Source organism: Canis lupus, chromosome 33 (genome assembly GCF_048164855.1).
Source record: "Canis lupus baileyi chromosome 33, mCanLup2.hap1, whole genome shotgun sequence".
NCBI lineage: Eukaryota > Metazoa > Chordata > Mammalia > Carnivora > Canidae > Canis > Canis lupus.
The window spans coordinates 30,806,289-30,829,109 of NC_132870.1; the positions used below are offsets into that span (position 1 = coordinate 30,806,289).

Here is a 22,821-nt window from a genome sequence, read left to right on the forward strand (position 1 = left end):
TAAATACGATTCGTCTGCAAGACCAGGTGTGAAGGCTTCTGCCGGGCACACTAGACAAAGTTTTTTTGAATTTCAAGGGCATCCTGTTAATGTTTTTGGAAAGCCTAGGAAAGCAATCATATCCCCCCCCCACCACCACCACCACCGTTTGGTTTTCCCATCAGTATTAATTCCTGCATAGGAACAACACTTTCCCAGGCCCTCCATTAAAGAGCCCTCCCCCTTGGTCCTCAATAGAGAATAAAGTTCCATCTAAAAGTTGTATTGCTCTTCCTAAATCAGTATACCAATTCTCTCAATTTTAGGAAATTATAATAACTTGTTGGGAGAACATGTGTGAAATGTATACATTACAAAAAGCCTGGCGTTTAAAATAACCCAGGTCACCACATAGGTGCTGGGCTTTCCCTACATTTGGGGACTGTCTGGAACATGTTATGTGTTTTCTTGAATTACTCCGTGTTTTGAATTCATTTGAGTTAGCAGTAAAAACAGGCAAACAAACTTGCTCAATTTGTTTTGAGTGCTAAATCCCTTCACTTTGAAATAGCTAACAGTCGACAGATGGACTCATTTTATGGAAAGGGTTAGCCTCTTCAGCCACGAAGAAAACTGACTGAGAGATCTACATTTTTGAAGCCATTTCTAACCTCCACCTAACATCCATGAAAACTCAAACTTTTTCTCTTTACCCATTGGAAATTCAAGGCAGTGTTATTTAAGGGGGGAGAAATGAGAGAGAAATGCCCAAGCGCTGTTTTTATTTTTATTTCCCCTCCGTTTCTGAGAATTTTTATTTCTGGTTTTTGAAATCCTGCTGAATCAAGGAAATAAAATTTCTTCAACAAGTCCCACAACTGCAATCCAAAGTCGCAGCAAACCAGGGAGTGCGGTCAGAGAAGGACCTTTTCATCTCTATCCATCAACGATTTTTGCTTCTCCCCATCCCCTGAGTAATGGGTTAGTGTCCTCCCCCCCCCCCTTTTTTTCTTTTCATTTTACAGAGATTAAGAGACGCTCCTAGCAGAACGACCTCCTTTCGTCTGGTGGCGAGGATGAGGAATCTCTTGGAAAAGTGGGAAAAGAGTGAAAAAATCAGAGACAGGAAGATTCAGAGACTTGCGGAGAGACGAGGGAAAGAGAAAAGGGGCAGGCGCTGGAGAGACGCGCAGATAAGGGCGTGCAACCCCCTCCCCCTTTCAAGATTCGGAGGTTTGCAAACCCGGGCTGGGATGAGGGGGCTCCTGGAAGCTCATGTTCCCCTCACCCCACCTTCTGTCTGGAGTCTCGTCCGCCAGGGGCTGGTTAACCCCAGTCCGGGCCGCCTCAGACCTCGCGCTGAGCTTTTGGGTCTTCGCCTCGCCCAGCGCCAGTGCAGCTGAAGTGAGCAGCTGGTGGGAAATGCTAATGGCTCCTGGAGAAATAGAAGATACAGAATGATTCTCATTCCCTCCTCGAGTGTGTGGAAGGAGCTGGACATACGTTTCACGCTCCTAATCCTTCTTTTACATTTTTAGTCATACTCCTATTAAACAACTAATTAATGCCCAGAACCACTAGGGAATACATTAGGCATGCAGCGGAGAGGCAGGGTGCTGGGGGGGGGGGGGGGGAGCCTACGAACCACCGAGCTGACTTAAGACATGGATTTCAGGTTTTTCCCTCGTCAGAGCAGAAATGGAAGAGTGGGGCCGTGGCGATTGTATTTAGATTCCGATTACTTCAAATTAGAAGGGGGTAGAGGGAGCGTCCAAGCAAAGCAAGCAATTCCCTGCCCTGCAGATGTAAACAAGATTGTAGCATCAAAGGTACCAGCTCCTTAAGGGCCAGATCGCCTGGGCTGGGAGCCGGGGGGTGGGGAGACACTGACCTTATGTATCTGTGAATTTCAAGGATGTTACACTTATACGTAAACAACTCCGGTGGATCTTCTAGTAATCCCCAGTGAGACTCACTGTTCTAGAATATCTCAAATTTTTGTTTTCCCCGGAAGACTACATTCTTTTTCCTTTTCCAAAATTCTAAGCTATGTCTAAAGATAATAACCTCCGATAAGCCAAGGCACTGGATCATTTCCCACAGCCGTTTCTTCTGTCTTTTTAGTTATCTAATGTAATAATGTGGGAGGACACACGGAATTAGACAGACCCCCCTCCTCCCCATCAGAATAAGAAGAGGGGTGCTGGCTAAATGGGTCCAGATAATTTTTAGTGAGATTCTGAGTTATACCCCCACCCCCAATATTTTGAAGCAGGTGACAACTGTTAGAACAAGGATCAAGTTGTGAAGCTGGGGGAGGACATACAATTTTGTGATCAGAGGGGGGCAAAACCGAGAACAAATGTGCGCTGACCTCCACCAACCCACTCTCACCCAAGAGTCAGCATTTGGGAAAGGTACAGTATTATTTTAGAGCCCGCCGCGGCGGGGTGCGTGCTATCATTTACTTTCTTCACTCTGGATTATGATCTCAACCCTGGCAAGCAATTTCCCCAGCTCCTTATCTGACAACAAGCGAGTATGTAAATACCAATGGCTAGAGATGTTTAACTGCCTCAAACATTATTGATTTGTTGGCTGTTCTAAAATTTCTCCCTAGTCCAGGTCCGGTTTCCGAATTGTCCACTCGGGCGCTTTGATCCGTACCCCCATGCTACAATACAATAATTAAAAAAAAAAAAAAAAAAACAAAAAGGCATTAAGATGAACCAATTGATTTGCATATAAATTAAAATTATTATGCGTTGCCTATTCCGGTGTTTTATAATCATTTCGAAATTAGTACTTAACCACTCGAGCTAAAAGAATATATAAATGTCCGTATTGACTCACTAATGAATTACCTAATTAAAACGTCCCGGGGATGTTGGGTCTGGAAAGATTGTTAGATCGAGACATATTAGGGGAGGGATGAATATTGGAAGGGTAACGGAGCAGAGTATGGAACTCAGGACGGAGTTCCCGGTGATGCCGAGCGGTAATTTTGGAGCACTGGTTCTTGCCTATTCTTAATGATTTTTGTGCTTGCTTGTAAATAAGTGAAGTTCAAGGGGCGCTCTGGTGGCCGCGGTGGCTCCGGCCCTCTGCTCTGCCAGGCAGGGACCGTTGGGCTGTAACCCAGCAGTGCTAAAGCGTGGGAGACGCCGGGCCAGCCCCGGGGGGCTGCGGCCCCCCTGACGGCCTGGCCAGTCCGCCCCCCTCCTGCAGCCCGGCCGGCCGGCGGGCGAGCTGCGGCCGCGCTCTCGGCGCGCTCGCAGAGCTGGAACTAGAACCGACATTTAATAGATATGCTAACTGAGCACTTACCTTCGTCCTGAGAATAGGAATAAAAGGTAGCTCTTCTTAAGAGAGGCGGTGCAAAGGCACGCTAGGAGTTCAGAAAAGGCTGGCGGCGGGAAATCTGTAGCCTGGGGGCTCGCCAACAACCCCTTTCATTTCAAGCACTTATTGATTTGCTGTTGTCATCTTTGGCGACGCAGAAGGACACTTGAAAGAATTTCTGATGGGGCTCTGATCTGAGGAAGGAGGTGACCTGCCCAGGCTCTCACCAAATTCTTAATTACCACATCAACTACTTTTTTTTTTTTTTTAATTTTTATCCCCCACCCCACCTCCTTCCCCCATGGCAACTGAGTTTGCTTATTCTTAACTTTTTAATTATTCAGAAACTTCCTTACCTCTCATTGGGTTCCCTTTTGTAGCGGTTTTCTATTCCTTTCCTCCACCCCCCCCCCCCCCAAGTAAGGCCTGTATATTGATCCTTCTGACCTTTGGCACATCTGGGCCTTCCGAAATCGCTCAATCTTTTTAGATTTGAAGATGGAAGACTCCACCCTCTCCACAATGTGCACAGACTCAAGAGATATGAAGACTTACACAGACTGTCCTCCAACCCAGGGGATCTAACAGATGTTCCCTTCTCAGTTATCTCTTGAAATCTGAAATGCCGGCCTGATTTTAACCTTGGATACTCACTCTCTTGCCCATTCCTTTTTCTAAGCAGTTTGAACATGTGTGCAAGTGTGCCCACACCATCTCCACCTGCATTCTTTACCAAACTGTGAATAAAGAGAAACTAGTGTAGTAGACTGGGAATATAGATTGCATCAGGAATCAGAATCCTCAATTTCAGGATTCTTCAATCAGCTCTCTGGCCGTCATCTGCACTGAGTCATGGCAAGTGGGAGGCCCAAAGGAACCTGTTCTGTGGAACAACAAGTAATGCCACAGGAAAAAGCAGAATAATTTCAGGATTATTTCATTCAAATGCAAATTATGTCTCAGGGTTTTATTTGTAACCACCTAGTTTCAGTACATGCAGAATTAGACAGGAAAGGATATGTCAACACGGTTATTGGCATTAGGGAGGATAATACCCCCGGATCATCAGTGAAAGGAAGACCCCCAAAGTCTACAGTGGTTTAACTTCGTTTATAATAGTGGGAATTAAGACACAAACTGCTCTATTTCATGTACTTTGACTAATCTGAGTTTCCATTAAATGTTGCTATACAGAATTTAATTTCTGATGGCAACCTCGGAAAATAAATCCGCAGAGGCACCCTGAACTGGGTAAACCCCTTAAGTTGACTGTTCCTGTGAGTTCAGGAGTATAGTATTGTTTCTGGTTTTGTGTCAGGTAAGCTGTGAGGGCTTGTGCACCTTTACCAGACTTGGTTATTGTCTGAGTCTATATTTGTTATTAGGAAAGTTCAACTTCTGGTCTGATTTTAAGCTGGCCTTTCTGCCAGCATAACCTTGGTTTTCAAATAACATAAAAAATTAGTTTAATCTACGCAGCTCCCAGTTTTCACCTCAGAACTTCCTTTTTGATTGTTACAAGTAATAATTTGTAGTATTCTATGTCTTCTCTTTACCTTTGGGGGAAGTGGGTTGGGTTTCATCATCATCACCACCACAAACAACAAAATCGAAAAGCTAAATTCTTTCTTGTCTAATAATTGGCACTTGAAATGCTGTACTTCACATCATCCTGTAAAAGGATCTAGTAAACTTTCTTGGAATTTCTCACAAAAGTTGGCAGCAACAGGAACAAGCTCTCTCACAGAATATACTCTCTTTGACAGGCTCTCATGTCTGGAGGAATGGCCTTCAGAGTGAGGGAGGAGGAAGGACACATTGGAAATTGTAGCTGAAAATACCCAGAGTCAGTGAAGTGACTGATGCAGTGGTCAGATCTCCCATCCAGCATTTCTCTTGAATTGGAGCCCACCTCCCCCAACTGTGGGATCCTGAAGCTCTTGATGTGCATGTCCATTCTCCCCTTGTGGTCTTCACTGTGTGGTTTTATGGAAAGTCTCTAGTTCAATGATGTTTTGTAGCTGCAGCTCTCTTATTATCATAATCTGTGTTTAGGTTTTGGTGTATTTAGGTGAAAGCTGCCCTGTTCATGAGCTGTAGCACACGGAAGAGGTGGAACAAGTGAGGACTCATCAAAACTCAAATTCAGATATGCTTAAATGGCTCTGACTATGTAAAAAGTCTGGGTGTGCTTGCAACTCCCCCAGCTTACTACTCCAAACTTCATGTGGACTGTTGAGGGAAATTCTCATGGCTAATGAGGTATGATGAAGCCTAGGTTTAAGAAATAATAGCATTTGTTTTGAGAACAAAGTGAAGACAGGAAACCCAGTATACATAGTATGGGTCTACATTAGTAATAATGGCAATAAGTAATATCTCTAGAGTGCTTCGTTTGTTTAGCAATCATGTTGAGCAGTTTTGTGTTGATCATCACATTTACTCCTTTCACCAACATTGTAAGGTAGGCACTGTCATTTTGTAAATAGTGGCAGTGAGGTTTGGAGTGATCATGTCATTGGCCCACGGTCACCTAGCTTTTAGCCACTGGTGTGCAGAGTCAGTGGGAGATTACCTTGGATCACATGGGTGTTAAGTGGCACAGTGGGAATTTGAGTCTGGATTTTCTAGCTCAAAAGTCCCAAATCTTTAGTAGTACAGCGAACTGATGGTGACCATAACAGGAGGGTTAGAATCCTCTGGAGGAGAGAAATATAGGCCTTCCATGTGGAACATCTGAAAAAACAGAAGGAAAACGCAGAGATAAGAAAAGCAAATATATTACCTGGGGGACAGAGAAAGTTAGAAATGTTTTACGTGCTGGAGAGGAGGAAAAGAGACATGATTAAATTAGAGAGGACAGAAAAACCAATGTCTACTATTTGTCCTGGGCAGGTCATTCTAGGAAAGAGAAAGATAATATTCTTTCAGGGATATTTCTAGGATATTTCTGAACGGTAGGAAAATTAGTGCTCAGATTGTCAGGTTTGGCCTAAGCCTGGTATAAGATCTCAGGAATCTAGTTTACAAGAACTCTTTCCTAGATATTCTGAGGGAGAATAAGATGTCAAAATTGAAATTTGAGTAGTTTTATCCTAAAACCAGAGAGAAATATAAACAAGGACTGAGTAATAGGGACATCCACATTGCAAGAACATACAAATGGAGTGGGACAATGAAATGTAGAAAAACCTGTTAGGAATCTGGTTATTGGTGCTACACTATGCCAAACTCAAAGGAGAAATGAGATTTTACTTATCATTACCTACCTGTCTAGTTTGTAGTCTAATGCCTTTATTACTGTAGTAAAGTCATTTGAGATTTTAAGGAAATTGACTTCCTGTACTGAAAAAGAAACCTTGAGTGGATGGGTGTTAAGAGACAAATAAAGGGGAAAGGTAATGATCCCACAGTCGTCTGTGGGTACCAATGCAGGACCATATACTGGTTGTTGGTGGTGGAATGTGAGCCAGGAGAGAATGCCAGTGAGTCATCTACAAGGTCCTTTTCATCATAGCAGACCACATGCTGGTCCAAAAGGTTGCTCCCAGTTCAAGTTTGTCCCATTGTCAAAAATGATTTAAAATGGACTCACTTTGACCTTTTCCAGAAGGGATAGATAAATATAAGTGCATGTGTGGCTTCCAATTTTAAGAAGCACAGGAGAAGAAGAAATGGAAGAAGAATATGGTTTCCTGTTTCCTGGCAAAAACGCTCTTATTCCTTTGTGCTGTGTGTAGAGAAAGGTACATGAGGAGTGGGTCATATAATGAAAACGGGTAGTTGAATTTATTTTAAAGGGGATCACCACCTATACTGTAATACAGACTATCTCTTGTGAAATTCTATGGTATTTTTGAAAGTAAAGTGTGAGGGCAAGCACAGTCTTATTTTCCATCTCTATATTGTGGGTCTCTTGTTAACATTTTTTTTTTTTTAATGGGCAGGAGAAATTAGGATCCATAGACGTCAGAATTGGAAAGGATCTAGAGGGCAACCCTTTCCCTTGGTTTATGTCGAAATTACTGCTAGAAAGATAGCCAGTCCCCTTTTCAGCAAAGAACCCCCTAAGGTCCCCTCATAGTGCATTCAGATGCTTCATCATTTCATATATACACTGCATTTCTGTCTATTGGCTGAACTCCAGTTACTAAAGAAAATAATGTCATGTCAAATAGCTCCAATTAGGGACGCCCGGGTGGCTCAGCGGTTGAGCACCTGCCTTTGGCCCAGGGCGTGATCCTGGAGCCCCGGGATTGAGTCCCGCATCGGGCTCCCTGTATGGAGTCTGCTTCTCCCTCTGCCTGTGTCTCTGCCTCTCTCTCGCTCTGTCTCTCTCATGAATAAATAAATAAAATCTTAAAAAAAAATAGCTCCAATTAATAGAGGGCATTTCTTCCAGAGTCTTTCTTTCTTTTTTTTTATTTTTTTATTTTTTTCCAGAGTCTTTCAAATATTTCATAAGTCTTTTACCCTCAAAAAACTATATGAAAATATCATTAGCCTCACTTAACAGATGGAAAACAGTGTCCTAGAGACTTTTAAGCATTATCCTCAGTTATGCAGTATGACACTGCGAGAACTAAATTAAAAACAAAGAAAATTCTATGTTCAAGGCTTTCCTAGCAGACCCGTCACTTCTTGGGGCTAGTTATTATCTTTTTGAGTAAAGTACATGTTTGATTGTAACTCTATCTGTCCTTCTGTTTGTCTGCCTGTGAGTAGCTTATCTTTTAATCCATCAATTTATCTCCTTGCTATTTTTCTAACACACCATAAGTTAACCAATGTTGATAAAATTTCACCCTTACCATGAGAGCTACTTGAGCAGATTGAGATGGTTGTCATATTTTTCAAATATTACATGTAACTAACACTGCTGCTACTGTTTAAGTGCCATGATTTCATTCTTATCTGGAAATTGTACACATACCACACCTTCTGTCATGAGGGCTCCGCCTCCACTTATTAGCACTTTGGATATTTACACTGTCTCTTGGGAGGGTATTGATCATTTTTGTCTGTGTCACTCTTGAGGTTATAAAAACTGCCTTTCTGTTCAGAAGCTTGTTTTCTCACAGGTGTGTTTAGTATGTTTCCCAAGTCTGACTTCAAGAAACTGAAATCACTGATTCACTGAAAGATATTTAAATGTCCTGAAGGAAAATGTTGGAGTAATCGTGGAACAAATATGATTTTTTTCATCATTATCTTTATCTGCATGTAAATGCTCTTTCTTCTTTCAAATCCACATATTCCAACATTTTTTGCTGGACTATGTGAAAAAGTTCTCTTTCCTGAATGTAATGTACAAATCAAAAGCAATAGGATTCTTACTTGTTTTCTTTTTTGAAGTTTGCTCTCTTCATTCTCCCCTGAAGTATGTTTTTTTTAATAGATTTTTAAAAGATTTTTATTTTTATTTATTCATCAGAGAGAGAGAGAGAGAGAGAGAGAGAGAGAGAGGCAGAGACACAGGCAGAGGGAGAAGCAGGCTCCACGCAGGGAACCTGACGTGGGACTCGATCCCAGGTCTCCAGGATCACGCCCTGGGCTGAAGGCAGCGCTGAACTGCTGAGCCATCCAGGATGCCCTCTCCCTGAAATATCTATTCTCTCAGGGATGTATTTATGGAGAATATTTAGTATTAGTTTCCTCTCCTATAAGAGAGCAGCTGAGAATTGCAGAAGTTAAAGCCATATCCTTATAGTTCTTTATTCTTTTTGCCACAGTTATCTTTTGGACAACTCATCCCTCTTTTCCCAAAGCATTAATATCATTCTATTGCTTCCTGATTTACAAAAATCAAGTAGGTTCTACAAATGTAGGTAAAAATGAAAATAATGCCTTTCATCTTGAAATATTTATTGTCTTCTTATGTCTTAAAAGGGTACACACAAATCATGTATGTTTTCCTCATTCTCCACTTTGCTAACTGCGCAAGAATGTGTTGAGTAGGGAGACAAAAATCAAGAAAGGAAAAGGAATGACAGAATAAAAATGAGGAAAAAAAGCAGAGTCACCATTTAGGATTGTGGTTCAGCCAGATGATACATTCAATTTAGTAGATTTAATTTGTGGTAATTTGTGAGGCTGAGTTCTGGATGATGGAAACAATATTTCTAGATTTTCAATGGGCATGAACTGAGTTTTAAAAAAAAGACTAACCAAATCTTTTAATTATATGCAAATGATCACAAAAAAAGGAAAGAAAAGAGGAATGGTTAGGTTGGTGTGGTAGGGTGCAGGGCTGGGGAAGATGAGAGAGTAGAGAGTAGGATGGTTTGCAAAATGACTTTAGGAGACTGTTTTTTTGAGGCTTTTGTTTCCCAGGTTGGATTTAAACAGTATTACATTTTTAGATGGAAAATTTACTTTATCCACAGGTGAAGTTAATTTCTCATGTCTGCAATCATTTTGTTATAATAATTTGTATCATAAGAGATGCTGTGATTTAGTTTAAATGTTGCTATCTTAGTTTTTACTTTTAAATATATCTTTTGGAGGTTTGGAAACACTGGGCAAGTACATTATTTCCAGATCCCTCTAAGGATTATTTCATTGGAAATCTGTAAGCCAATCAGTAAGCTTATTCTGACTATAGATGGCTCCCAGGATTTGAAGGAATGCAAAGATGAGGATTTCCATCAGGTTCAAGGCTGCTATCATTTTGCTTTGCCATCAAACCAGCAAACTCCTACAGGTAATGATATCTGTGACAGTTCCTCAAAAGAGTCTATACCCCAGAAGTTCCAGGTTTGGTGGTCATACAGCCCATGCAGAATGAGGAGTCTGCCAGGACAGAGGTATTTGAGCCATAATGCTGGGGTAGAAGCAATGGAGCCCTTGAATTATCCCTCTGTTACCATGTGCAAGAGTCCTGGCTGCCCCCTAGGATCCTACTTCTGTATTCTCTTTTTAAAAAATATTTTATTTATTTATTCATGAGAGACACACAGAAAAAGAGAGGCAGAAACAGGCAGAGGGAGGAGAAGCAGGCTCCATGCAAGGAGCCCGATGAGGGACTCGACCCTGGGAATCCGGGATCACGCCCTGAGCCAAAGGCAGACGCTCAACCATTGAGCTACGCAGGTGTCCCCTATGTCTGTATTCTATTTATTACTGGGTCATTGGCCCCTGCCAACCTGCTATGACCTATATAGATAGTGAAAGACAAAGATATGATATGTGGAGTTGAGGAATAGGGAGAAAACAACAAAAATCAACATTTTTTTTGTGAAATGAGAAAAACTTAATTCTCTCTAAAATACAGTGAATTGCTGATCTGGATAAAGTTTATTGATTTTAATTGATTTATTATGTCTGATTTCCTGCCAGACATCTGAAAACTATGAAATTGATGTGAATCTAGATCTTCAAAACAGCTAATAACCAAGCCGACTCTGATGTAATAGTCACTTTTTTTTTTAAATAACTATTAGGTGTTAGTTGATAAGTATTACTGTTGGGACACTGAGTGGCTCAGCAGTTGAGCTTCTGCCTTCGGCTCAGGGCATGATCCTGGAGTCCTGGAGTCCCAGGATCAAGTTCTGCATTGGGCTCTCTGCATGGAGCCTGCTTCTCTCTCTGCCTCTGTCTGTGTTTCTCAAGAATAAACAGATAAAATGTTTAAAAAAAAAAGGTAAATATTACTGCTGAGCTGAAAAATATCTCATTATTTTGTAAGTCATTGATTGTGGTTGTCATTATTATTTTGAACAATGGTTTTCTTTTTTTTTCTTTTTTTTTTTTTTAGGTTTTTGTTCTGGCCAGATTTTCATTCTTTATACTTGAATTCCAACTTATTTAAAAAAAAAAAAAAGCTTATACAAATAAGTCATCATAAGCTAAATCAGAGCTATCTAGTTAGAAGTAACATTAAACTTTATGATAGTGTTTTGTTTAATTTTTCACCCTTTTTAATTAAGAAACATGGTTTAAAAGAGTCACATAAATGTGAATATATTCTCTGTCAATATTCTGTTGTCCATATATAGAAAAATTAATATATATTTAAATATTCCCAATAGGAGGTCCATGTAAAGCATTATGATTTCAGATAGGTCATCCTTTATAAATGTGTGATAAACATTTATACACATATATACATATACAATATATCAACATTTCCTATAATTTCTATCTGCTTATAATTTTGACAACAAAAACAAATAAAGAATAGGATAAATAATAACTAGAATGGGAAAACTCTCCGACTCATATAGAGAACTGAAATATCAATCCTTTAAGTACTTCTAATTTATTTACCAAAGGTGTTTTCTCATTCCCTAGTGAACTCATGAAGTCCTTAAGCTCTAGCACAAAGTTTAACTGCACACTACATTCTATATAGGATAATACTTAAAATGTAAAAGTAATGCTTTATGTTTTTACGAAAGCATTCTCTGAGTGTTGATGAATTGTAAAGAACAAACAATTCAGTTCAGACTCTCCCTGCCTCTCCTACCCCTAATCTCCTCATTCATAGAGGTGATTTTCCCATAATAGTAATAGCTAGTTAGAATATATATATATATATATATATATATTTTTTAGTTAGAATATATTTAATAAAGGATTGACTCTTAATTTAAATAAGAGCAAAGTCCCCATGGTAAGATTCTTAGTAAGGGTTGTGAGGGAGCTTTTTATTTTTTTCTCCCCAAGAATATCTTGGCACAGTTACACATAATTAAAAAGTATATGGCTTTATCTGAAGCTAACTCTTCTTTGGAATAATGTTGGTAAGAGTTAATGAAAACCTCCTTGTCTCAGACCAATTAAAAAAAAAGTGACATGGTCTTATATAGCAGAAAATGACGAATTGGAATATTTTTAGATGACGTATCCTGTGCCAATTCTAATCAGTAGAATGTTTTGGCACTGGGAAGGTAAAAATAATCCCTTTTCATTCATCTTAATACTTGATGTCGAAAGGCCTGGCCAATTATGCTACTGTATTGAAACTACAACAAATTCAGAATTTATGAAGAATTTTTTTCTCCTTATAAACACAGTGTTCCATATAAACATTAACTGGCCTGGATTATATTCAGTATCTTTTGCCACTTGGTTTTTAAATGTATTTATATGAAAAGAAACAAGAAATCTAATTTGTTGTACTCTTGGATAAGAGCTGTGGGGAAGGATTGGCATTGAAAAACTTATCAAATATCCACACGACATAAATTTCTTTCAGAAAACATTCATCATACATCTTGATATCTTGGGGAAGGAGAAGTGTTCCCATTAAGTAAATTTGGGGAAGGCAAATGTGACAATGGGATAGGCTTCTTATTCTTATGAATATGTACTGTCATTATTTAAATCACAGCAGATTAGAATGAGTTTCTAGCTTTCAGCTTGACTTTGTAAGAAAGAGAGGAATCAACATGCTGTTGCATTCAGTCCTTGCATGCAATTCTAAAATACCTAATGAGAATCTTCCTTTGGGTCTGCCGAGGGGCTAGTTTCATTTCAGAGGACTTTAAAATCAGCTTCTCTGCTCCCACACCCTGATCTTCTGTCACCTGCTTGCTCACATTTAAATATTCTGTGACATACATTCCACAGTGAGAGACAAAATAATCAGAAGTCTGCTTCGGGTAACATTTTGGTATGAGTAATTTCCGTTTTTTAAATAAACATCTATAAATGACAAATTCCTTGCCTGGAAGGGTTACCATTAAGAGGGAAAAGACAAGTAGGGGAAAGCAGGTGAAAAGTGAACTTCAAACACTTTACAGCTTTGTCTAAGGTCAGATCTATTTACTCTCTCCTGGGCAGGGCAAACAGAAGGAAACAGCACATGCCAGGCAGCTGCCACTGAATGACTTCCATACCTTCTCCACTTGCGTTCTCACTATTTCCCCATGGCATTCTTGTGGTTTTCCCATTTTCCACAAAAGCAGAGAGATTTGGGAAGGTTAAATGACTTTTTCAAGATCTCATAGATTGGGATCAATTTCAGATCGAACTGAATCTCCAGAATGCATACTCTTTCTTTTGCAGCACAGTATCTCCCTAGCACAGAATAAAATCAGGTATGTTTAGTGGCAACCAGGCCACTTTGCTTCAGATTCGTTATGCCAGGTTTTTCTTCTTACCCTTTTCCCCCCCTTTTGGGTAGGGTAGACTTGTTTAAAACAGTTTAATTTTGTTGGGGAGGGGGGCTTGTTGATTTTAGCATCACTGAGAGATTCTGCTGATTGCTTGAGTTAGTGCGATAGCTTATGTATTGATGTGCAGAACCCTCTTCATTTTCCTGGCAAAAAGAAGGCATTCAGCAATGTTTGCTGGATAATAACATTACTTTTGTCTGTTTTCTAACAGTGTGCATACTGGGCTCTACAATATATGTGGAAATTTCTGTGGGATCATAAGATGTTGAGATTGGAAGATACTCAAGGAACATCCAAACAACCCTCTTTTACAGATTAGAAAACTGAGGCCCTGAAAGCCTTAAATGAATCATCTAAGATCACATGCCTGGTTGTCAAAATTGTTGGGACAGTTACTCAGTGCTCTTTTCTGGTACACTTTTTCAGGGCATTGCCATACAATCTCTCATTTTAGTATTTAACTTGATGAAGTGGCATGAGGTGAGGCTCTATTACTCCATTTATTTTCTCATTTTTTTTCGCTTGTTCTTCTGATGGAATATAGTAGGTTGAATGGTAGTGCCCCGAAATATATGGCTCCATTTTAGTCCCTAGAACTTGTGAATGCCAATTTATTTGGTAAAATTGCCTTTGCAAATATAATTAAGTTAAAAATCTTGAGATGATGAGGTTGTGCCTGGGTGGCTCAGTTGATTAAGCACTTGCCTTAGGCTCAGGTCATGATCCCAGGGTCCTGGGATCAAGCCCCATGTTGGGCTCCCTGCTCAGTGGTGAGTCTGCTTCTCCCCCTCCTCCTGTTCTTTCTCTTTCTCTCAAATAAATAAATAAAATACTTTAAAAAAATCTTGAGATGATGAAATCCTCCTGGATTATCTGGATAGATCTTTAATAAAGTGATTTTGACAGAAAGACAGAAAAAAATTTGAGACTGAATGACGAGGAGAAGATGTTGCAAAGAATTTGCTACATATTGAATTTGCTCATATATTGAAGACAATATGAGCATGGAGACAGAGATCAGAGTGGTGTGGCCAGAAGTCAAGGAAGCAAAGGAGTGTGGACAGCCACGGGAAGATGGAGGAGGAAAGGAAGATTTCTCCCCTAGAGCCTCTGGAGGGAATACAGTCCTGCCAACACTTTGATTTTTGACTTTTGGCTTCCAAAACTGTGAGAGAATAAATTTCTGTTGAAGCCACCCAGTTTGTGATAATTTGTTATAGGAGCCACAGGAAACTAATATATTGAAGGGGAGAACTGATATTATAGAACTGATGTTTCATATGTAAAGTATATATATAGCCTATATATAGCCTGTATATATAAATATACTGATATGTAAATATATAGTTATATATAAAATTATATACAGATTATATAAAAACATATATTTATGTATAACCTATATTTATTTTATTTTTATTTTATTTTTAAAAAGATTTTATTTATTTACTCATGACAGACACAGAGAGAGAGGCAGAGACACACACAGGCAGAGGGAGAAGCAGGCTCCATGCAGGGAGCCCAATGTGGGACTTGATCCCGGGTCTCCAGGATCAGGCCCTGAGCTTAAGGCAGACCACTGAGCGACCCAGGTATCCTTATAATCTATATTTATATATCACATCCTGGAACTGATGTCTTTTGTATCATTGCTGACTTTACAGACTCTCAGGGCATGTATTGGTGGCAATGGATAGTTGAAGAGATTCAGGGACAGAAGAGTGTTCTTGTTCTAATATAGACAGGCAATAATGACCTTTTGGCAAATGAGAGGGATTTTATAAGAAAACTTCTCTCTTGGGATGCCTCAGTGGCTCAGCGGTTAAGTGTCTGCCTTTGGCCCAGGGCGTGATCCTGGAGACCTCGGATCAAGTCCCACATCAGGCTCCCTGCATGGAGCCTGCTTCTCCCTCTGCCTACATCTCTGCCTCTCTCTGTGTGTCTCTCATGAATAAATAAATAATTTTTTTTTTTTAAAGAAAACTTCCCCCTCAAAGGGCTTGGGAACATCAAGTCGAATAAAGTGAAGGCATGAGAGAGGGGCAGACTATCCCCTGTTCTGTATTTACACTTTTAGTCGTGGGGCCCTCACATTGCTTCCTGGACATCTGTGAGCCCTTCTCACCAAGCTCTCCAGCTTGAGAATGCTCTTTCCTTCTTCTCACCTTTCTTCAATCGGTCTCATTTCCTTAGGGCTCTTTTCCTGGAGCTAACCCCCACCTTTACATTCACATGTTGCAAGGAGATAAATCCTGTTTATAATCATCGTTTTTTTAAATAAAGATTTTATTTATTTATTCATGAGAGACACAAAGGGAAGCCCAGAGACATAGGCAGAAAGAGAAGCAGGCTCCCTGCGGGGAGACCAATGTGGGACTCCATCCCAGGACCCCGGGATCTGAGCCAAAGGTAGACGCTCAACGGCTGAGCCACCCAGGCGTCCCTGTTTATAACTCATCTTTACCCCATTTTAATCACACTTATGTTTTACAGCTGATTTTGGTTGCAATAATGCCAGCAGAGAAGTCAGTGGGGACTTCCTGCAGGTTCCACCCCAGCCAAAGGGGGAGATATTTTGAAGAGAGAACATTCCTCCTGTCCTTCCTGTCATACCCATCAAGGCCAGCCCAGTTCGTGAGCAGCACTGTGTGTTGGGATTTTCTTACAGCCTTGGCTGTATTGGGAAGAGAAACCCTAAATATAGAAGAAAAGAAACTCTTCCATCTGGGCTGGACTTTCCAGGAATTCCTATAAGTGATACAATGTTGCTTTGCCTTCTGGTGAGTCTTCTGCTTGGACATGATTTTCTTTTCTCTCCTGTTACTTAACTTTTCTGTGCCTCAGTTTCCTCATCGGTAGAATGGAGATAACAATGGATAACAATGGTACTTTATGGGAAAAGCTTCTTATGAGGATCAAATGAGTTAATCTAGGTAAAGCTTCTAGAGCAGTATCTAGCACATAGTGAGAACTCAATAAGTGTTAGCTATTAGTATTTATTAGAGAGAAATCTCTCCCTTGAGTCCTGGTTTCTGTGAGGAGTGATGGTCTCTATGTACTCCCAACCTTTGGACCAATTCCTTCTTCCTCTTGGTGACGTGTTTGTCTAGTGATAGCCATTACTCAAATTTCCTTGCTTGTGGGGAACTATTCTATTAAAAGTCCTGTGTGTGAGGGGAGTTGGTGTGCTTCTTTCCACTCTCTGCTTAGAGAAGTGGAGGCAGTGACCTGGGTAAGAGTGTGTGCCTCATGGTCTCACACTTTTCTTTAGGTAGGCTGTTCTGACAATGAGAGTAAATATTGGGAATGAACAAACTCATTTCAGTTCTCATGATAAGCTAAGTCTTCTAACCCAGTCTGCATCAGGAGTAAAGTTGGTATTTTTGTTCAGTAGGTGACTCTTTTTGTCTTACTCTTTGGTTCAGTTGAGGTTCCTCAAAAAGCTACTGTGATTATTATTGTCAGAAAAATTGGAGGCCAGGGTGGATGGAGTCTGGTGTGAAGGAAAAACATCCTTGTCTCAGTATGTGTTTCAAAGGCTTCCCGGGGTTGGAAGGCAGAGTGCATGGCTGAGGATCCCTGCTCCCCTCTTCCACCAAATCATCCACTGAACTAACTTGTTCTCTTGTCTAAGATTTGCTAAGTTAATCAGCAATGAGAGAACAACTGAAGTCACTCCTTGTTTAAGCCTGTGTGGTCCCCTGAATGAAGCCTTTAAAGACACACCAACAATTCCATGCTGCGGAATGAGAAAACTGTGCAGTGGAGGGATCACAAACAGAAGATTTTTATTCCTGAGCAAGCAAAATGAAAATTCAGCAAACAAATCAAAGAATCAAGATAAAGACCTAAAAGATGAAATGGGAACACGAACTATATAACAATGAACATAAAACAAAATCCTCTCAACACTCTGGCAATTACACTGGTCCTGTGGTGAGTCAAAGTGAGCAAAATACTGAGCAAAATACTCCTAGAGGGAAGTGTTCATTCTTGTAGAAATACGAACATCTTGCATCTATATATTTCATTGTACTGCACCAAATGCCCTCACATCTGTTTCCTTATATTATTTTTATGTGAACTCTGTAGTGTTTGTAGGGGATTTGCTCCCCTTATTATAGATGTGAAAGAAAAAAAAGAACATTCGGGAAGGAAAAAATCATCTGAGCTACAGCTGGTCAGATGATGGGTGTCTGATCCAACAATAGACGAAAGTTCTTTTTAATCACACAACCATTTCACCACTTTTGGTAATGGTTGGTATGTTACTTAAGCTACTTCTTCTTTTTTAATATTTTGGGGACTATGAAATCTGTGCTCCAAATTATGAGAGTGAAAGAAATCTTTCGTTCTCTACCATTTTGGATACACATGAATTCTTCTGCCAGGGCCTGAATTCAGAGGATTTCCCTTCATAGGTTTATAAATGGGAGATATGGACTTGCCCCTTTTAATAGTGATTCAGAATAAGAGGATTTGTCTCCCTAATTAGACTTAAGGGAATAATAAAACATGGATTTATTGATAAGTGTAGAAGTTGTATGCCTAGGAACAGAAAAACTGAAGACCTGAAATTAGTTGGCTGTTGGTTTTATTACAAAAACAATCTTATTTTTAGGATTAACACTAGAGCCCACAGAAATGGGGGTCAATGAAGAAATGGACTTGGTACTTTAAGTACAAAAGTACATGTATTTGAGAAAGTAGTAGTCAATTTTTACCTCGCTGGACTTGTCCTCACAATTAGTAAATGGGATATCACTAGCAGGTTGTGGTGGAACTTCCACCTATCAAGGTATCAAGACATGTTTTCCTCACTCACTACTTGGCAAATATCCTCTGCTTGCTTGTTCCTTGGGGCACAGTTCCAGAGGATACTGTATTCTGTGGTTGTGGTTAGCAATATCTGACAAGTATTTTCTGAATCTATCTTCGGTAGAGGCTTCTGACAGTTTTTCTCCCCACTTCCCAGCACTTTTTTCATTTCTGGATTTCTTTGTCTTTGCTTTTTTGTCTCTAGTAGGGAATAAGGGTGACCCACTACCCTGGCTGGCCTACTGGGGCTTGTTTCCTGATCTCATTCCAATGAATTCTATTTCATAGAGCAGATTTTCCTCCTCCATCTCCTTTCTGCTACACTAAGCTAACTCCCCCAGTTAATGCCATGGTCTGTAATTGACTCTGAATGTTACCATTATGGGAGCTCCTGAGGCATGTCTTTCTTCCATCAGCTCAGATGAGATGCCCGGTTACTACTCAGCCTTAAGTTTCTTTTTTTTTTTTTTTTTTTAAATTTTTATTTATTTATGATAGTCACAGAGAGAGAGAGAGAGAGGCAGAGACACAGGCAGAGGGAGAAGCAGGCTCCATGCACCGGGAGCCTGATGTGGGATTCGATCCCGGGTCTCCAGGATCGCGCCCTGGGCCAAAGGCAGGCGCCAAACCGCTGCGCCACCCAGGGATCCCCCAGCCTTAAGTTTCAATTGTCAAACAGTTGTTCTTCAGTCACATTTGGAGGTAAAACGAACTGCTCATTTCCTGCTGGGACGGAAGCTGCTGCTGCTTCTGTTATCTCCCAAGTCCACTTAGTTCCTTCCTTCTTTAGGATGCAATCCCCCTGTTACTTGAATCATGCTCCTTTGCTTTCCATTCATGTCCTTACCCCAATGAGATACAGGGGGATAGTACCTCAAGAAAGGATTAGCAGTCAAGGGAATTGGAATGACTGTTATACTGGCCAATAAATGTAATAGTTTTTTAACTGGTACATTTGGTGGAGACATCACAGTATTCTATGGAGATCAAACAAGCAAATTAGGTAATAATTAGGGAAAAGAAATCCAAAGGGAAACAAGTGTAAAAATATGCTCACTTCAGAGATTAGAGTAAATTCAGGCCTGTGCAGGCATTGTTTTTTTTTTTTTTTTTAATAGAACATAGCAACTCAGGATGTTTAGTTCTTCAAGAACAATCCTGGGCGGTTATTTCGCCATTGGAGCAGAGATGTTTTTGTGTTCTTCAATACCACTTTCCGATTCTTCTTCAGTAATGGAATCCTTAAATTTTAGGGGGGCAAATGCCCACCCAGAATAGAAACTAGAATTCCTAGCTTCCCTTGCAGCTAGGTTTGCCATATGACTAAATTCTGGCAATGAGATGTAAATGGTAGTGATATGAACAGTTTTCAATAAGTTTTGTTAAAAGAAAAAGCTATATTCTTCTGTTTATCTTTTTACTTTCCAGGTATTTGGGATGCAGAAATGGTGGTTGGAGATAGAGTAGTTATTTTGCTTCATGAGGCAAATTTAAGAATAGAGGCCATTCTCTTATATAAACAAGATAGAAAGAGTTTGAGTCCTTGATACCCTGGCCTATATATGAGCTATATTGACATTGTCCTCCTACTTGAGCTTTATCTTGAGAGAAAAATAAATTATTCTTGGTTACGCTGCTATTATTTTGAGAGCTTTTTCATTTATAGCCAATCATAATATTAACTACTTAGCTTATGAGAGTATAGTGCATTGAATTTTGTGCTCTAGAGAGATATATTCAAGTCCTACCCCCAGTACTCATGAATGTGACCTTTTTTGAAAACAATCTTTCTAGATGCAATTAAGGATATTGAGATGAGATCATTTTAGATTTTGGATGGGCTCTACATCCAGTGATGTGTCCTTGTAAGATGGAGACTGGAGACAGAGAGAGACTCAGGGAAGAAGACCATGTAAAGACAGAGACTGGAGTTATGTCGCTGCAAGCCAGAGTGTCAGAAGCTAGAAGAGGCAAGGAAGGATTTTCCTCTAAAGTGGAAAATTTGGCAATTTTGGACTTTGGCCTCCAGAACCATGAGAAAATATATTCCTGTTGCTGTAAGCCACCAAGTTTGTAGAATTTGTTATGACAGTCCTCATAAATTAATATAAAGGATCACACTTATTTGTTTAAACGAACACATAGATGATTCATTTAAGTCATTAAATTATAATTTAAACACACTACTGGTGATTTGTTTTGGGGCACCATATTTGCCGAAGGAAGGCTTGGAAGAAGTCATTAAAACCAATGAATCTGTCATTTAGCAAAAAAGCCATTTGTTCCCAGAGTATATTTATCTTCCTGGGATTCTTCATAGGACCGATCTTATTAGCGTATCAGAAATCCATCATACTTGTATGTAGGTATAAGTTTCTCTTTGAAGATTTATCAACTGGCTAAAGATCATCAATGAAAATCAAAGCAACATTTTCCTTAAAATAATACTGCCTTTCCTGGGCAAATGGATGAGTGTTTCATCCTCTTCAGAAGGAACTCAGGTTCTACAATAACAAAGACAGCAATTAGGTTTGGCAATAAAAGAGAATGATTACAAACACTGCTTGTAATTTTGCAGAACAGCCAGCACTGTATTAAAAAATTAGTTATTAAAAGGAACAGTACAGCTGAGTATTTTTTTTTTTTTTGAGGGAGAGAGTGAGAGAGAATGTGTGTGGAGGGGGAGGAGCAGAGGGAGAGAGAGAATATAAGTAGGTTCCATGCATGGAGGGGAGCCCCAGATAGAGCTGAATCTCACAACTCTGAGATAATGGCCTGGGTCCAAATCAAGAGTCAGATGCTGAACCAACTGAGCCACCCAGGCACTCCAGTACCACTATTGACATGAACTGTTCTACTAGTTAGTATGAATAAACTTTAGGTGACAACGGGGTGTGTGTGTGTGTGTGTGTGTGTGTGTGTGTGTTTGTGATTTATAAATATATGCTTTATTTTCATAAACACTTTATTAAATGATTCCACTAATCATTTCATAGTTTCCGAGCATTTGACTCTTGAAATGTCTCCTGGTAGTTTAAGGAGGAGCACTCATTCCCTTTAATTGAGGTAAATTGGATTTTGTCACTCTCCCTCACCTCCTCTCCCCATTTCTAAATATCTGAAAGCTTCTTATTGTACTTAGAGCATACTATATAGTTCTTAACACAACCGGACCCCCTAACCATGTGGGCCCCTCAGCCTAGCCCCTTCTCCCACCTCACATTGTCCCAACCACAGCTCCTTTTTTTCAGTTCCCTGAACAAGCCTAACCCTTTGTCTCAGCATGTTTGCACGTGCTGTTCCTCTGTCTGGAAAACTCTTTCTCCAGCTCCTTGTCTAGTAAATTCCCATTTATCCCCCAAATCTCAGCTTATATGTAATGTCCTCAGGCAGGCTTTTACTTCATGCCACTTATAATTTATAATATTTTGGTTTACTTTTTAAATAGCCTTTGTTTACTTGTTAAATGTTTGCTTTTTGTTCCATAATCTCCCTAAAGAAAGGGACTATGGCTCCTGCTCAGTACTCTTTACCTCCCCTCTATATGTAGTAGCATGGGGGATGTAGCAGGCACTCAGCAAATATTTGTTGAATAAGTGAATTAAAACATTTTTACTGAGGATACTGGATATACCTTAACATCTCAAATAGCAACTTTATGCTAAGGAAAGAAATCAAGTTAAAATGGGGAAAATCTAGGTTTATGGTATAGAAGAACAGTGTTTCTCAGTCCTGGCTTGTCATTATAATCACCTAAGAAGCTTTTTAAAAATGATGATATCCAGGCCGCCGCCGCAGAGACCAAGGTGGCCGGGAGACTCGCTGCCTTCCTCAAGGACGCCTGGGCCAAAGAGCCGGTGCTGGTTGCGTCCTTCACCATGCGGGGCCTCGCTGTGATTCTGCCCATCTTCAGTCCCTTCACCAAATATGCCACCATGATCAACCAGGCCACACCCCACAACTATCCAGTGCCCCTCCGAGATGATGGGAACATGCCCGACGTGCCCAGACACCCCCAGGACCCCCAGGGCCCCAGCCTGGAGTGGCTGAAGAAATTGTGAGCACCTCTGGTGACATGGAGGTGGCCTCTTCCCTGTAGTCAATAAAATGCATAGAGTGACCCCAGAAAAAAAAAAAAGAGGATATCCAGACGACATCCAGAAATTCTGATTTATTTGCTCTATGTGGCCTGAACATTTTTTAAAAATGGATTCTAATTCTGATATGTAGCCAGGATAGAAAACCACTGGTACAAATTCTGGGTGGTAACTAATAATAGGACAAAGCCTTCTTTCCTCTGATACCTTCTTTCATTTCATTGCTATTAATAATTTCATTCTAAGTCTTTTGAATGAAGATGGTAATGATTGGAAGGAAGAAAGATAAAAATATAAATCATAATATTTTGCCAGTTAGCGTGACATAAACATATGCAGCATATTTTGTGTTGTGAGATGCAAAATGCCTTGCCATAAATTGAAATTATATTGAATAAACAGTATTGTACTTTGGGATTAAAAAAGTAATTTTTGGGACCCTTGGGTGGCTCAACATTGAGCAT

At 40.1% G+C, this 22,821-nt stretch overlaps 1 pseudogene; it reads left to right on the plus strand.

Annotated features, from left to right (window-relative positions):
• Nucleotides 1-9,955: 9,955 nt before the first annotated feature.
• On the plus strand, nt 9,956-22,392 carry LOC140623577 (NADH dehydrogenase [ubiquinone] 1 alpha subcomplex subunit 3 pseudogene; annotated as a pseudogene).
• The last annotated feature ends 429 nt before the right edge of the window (nt 22,393-22,821 follow it).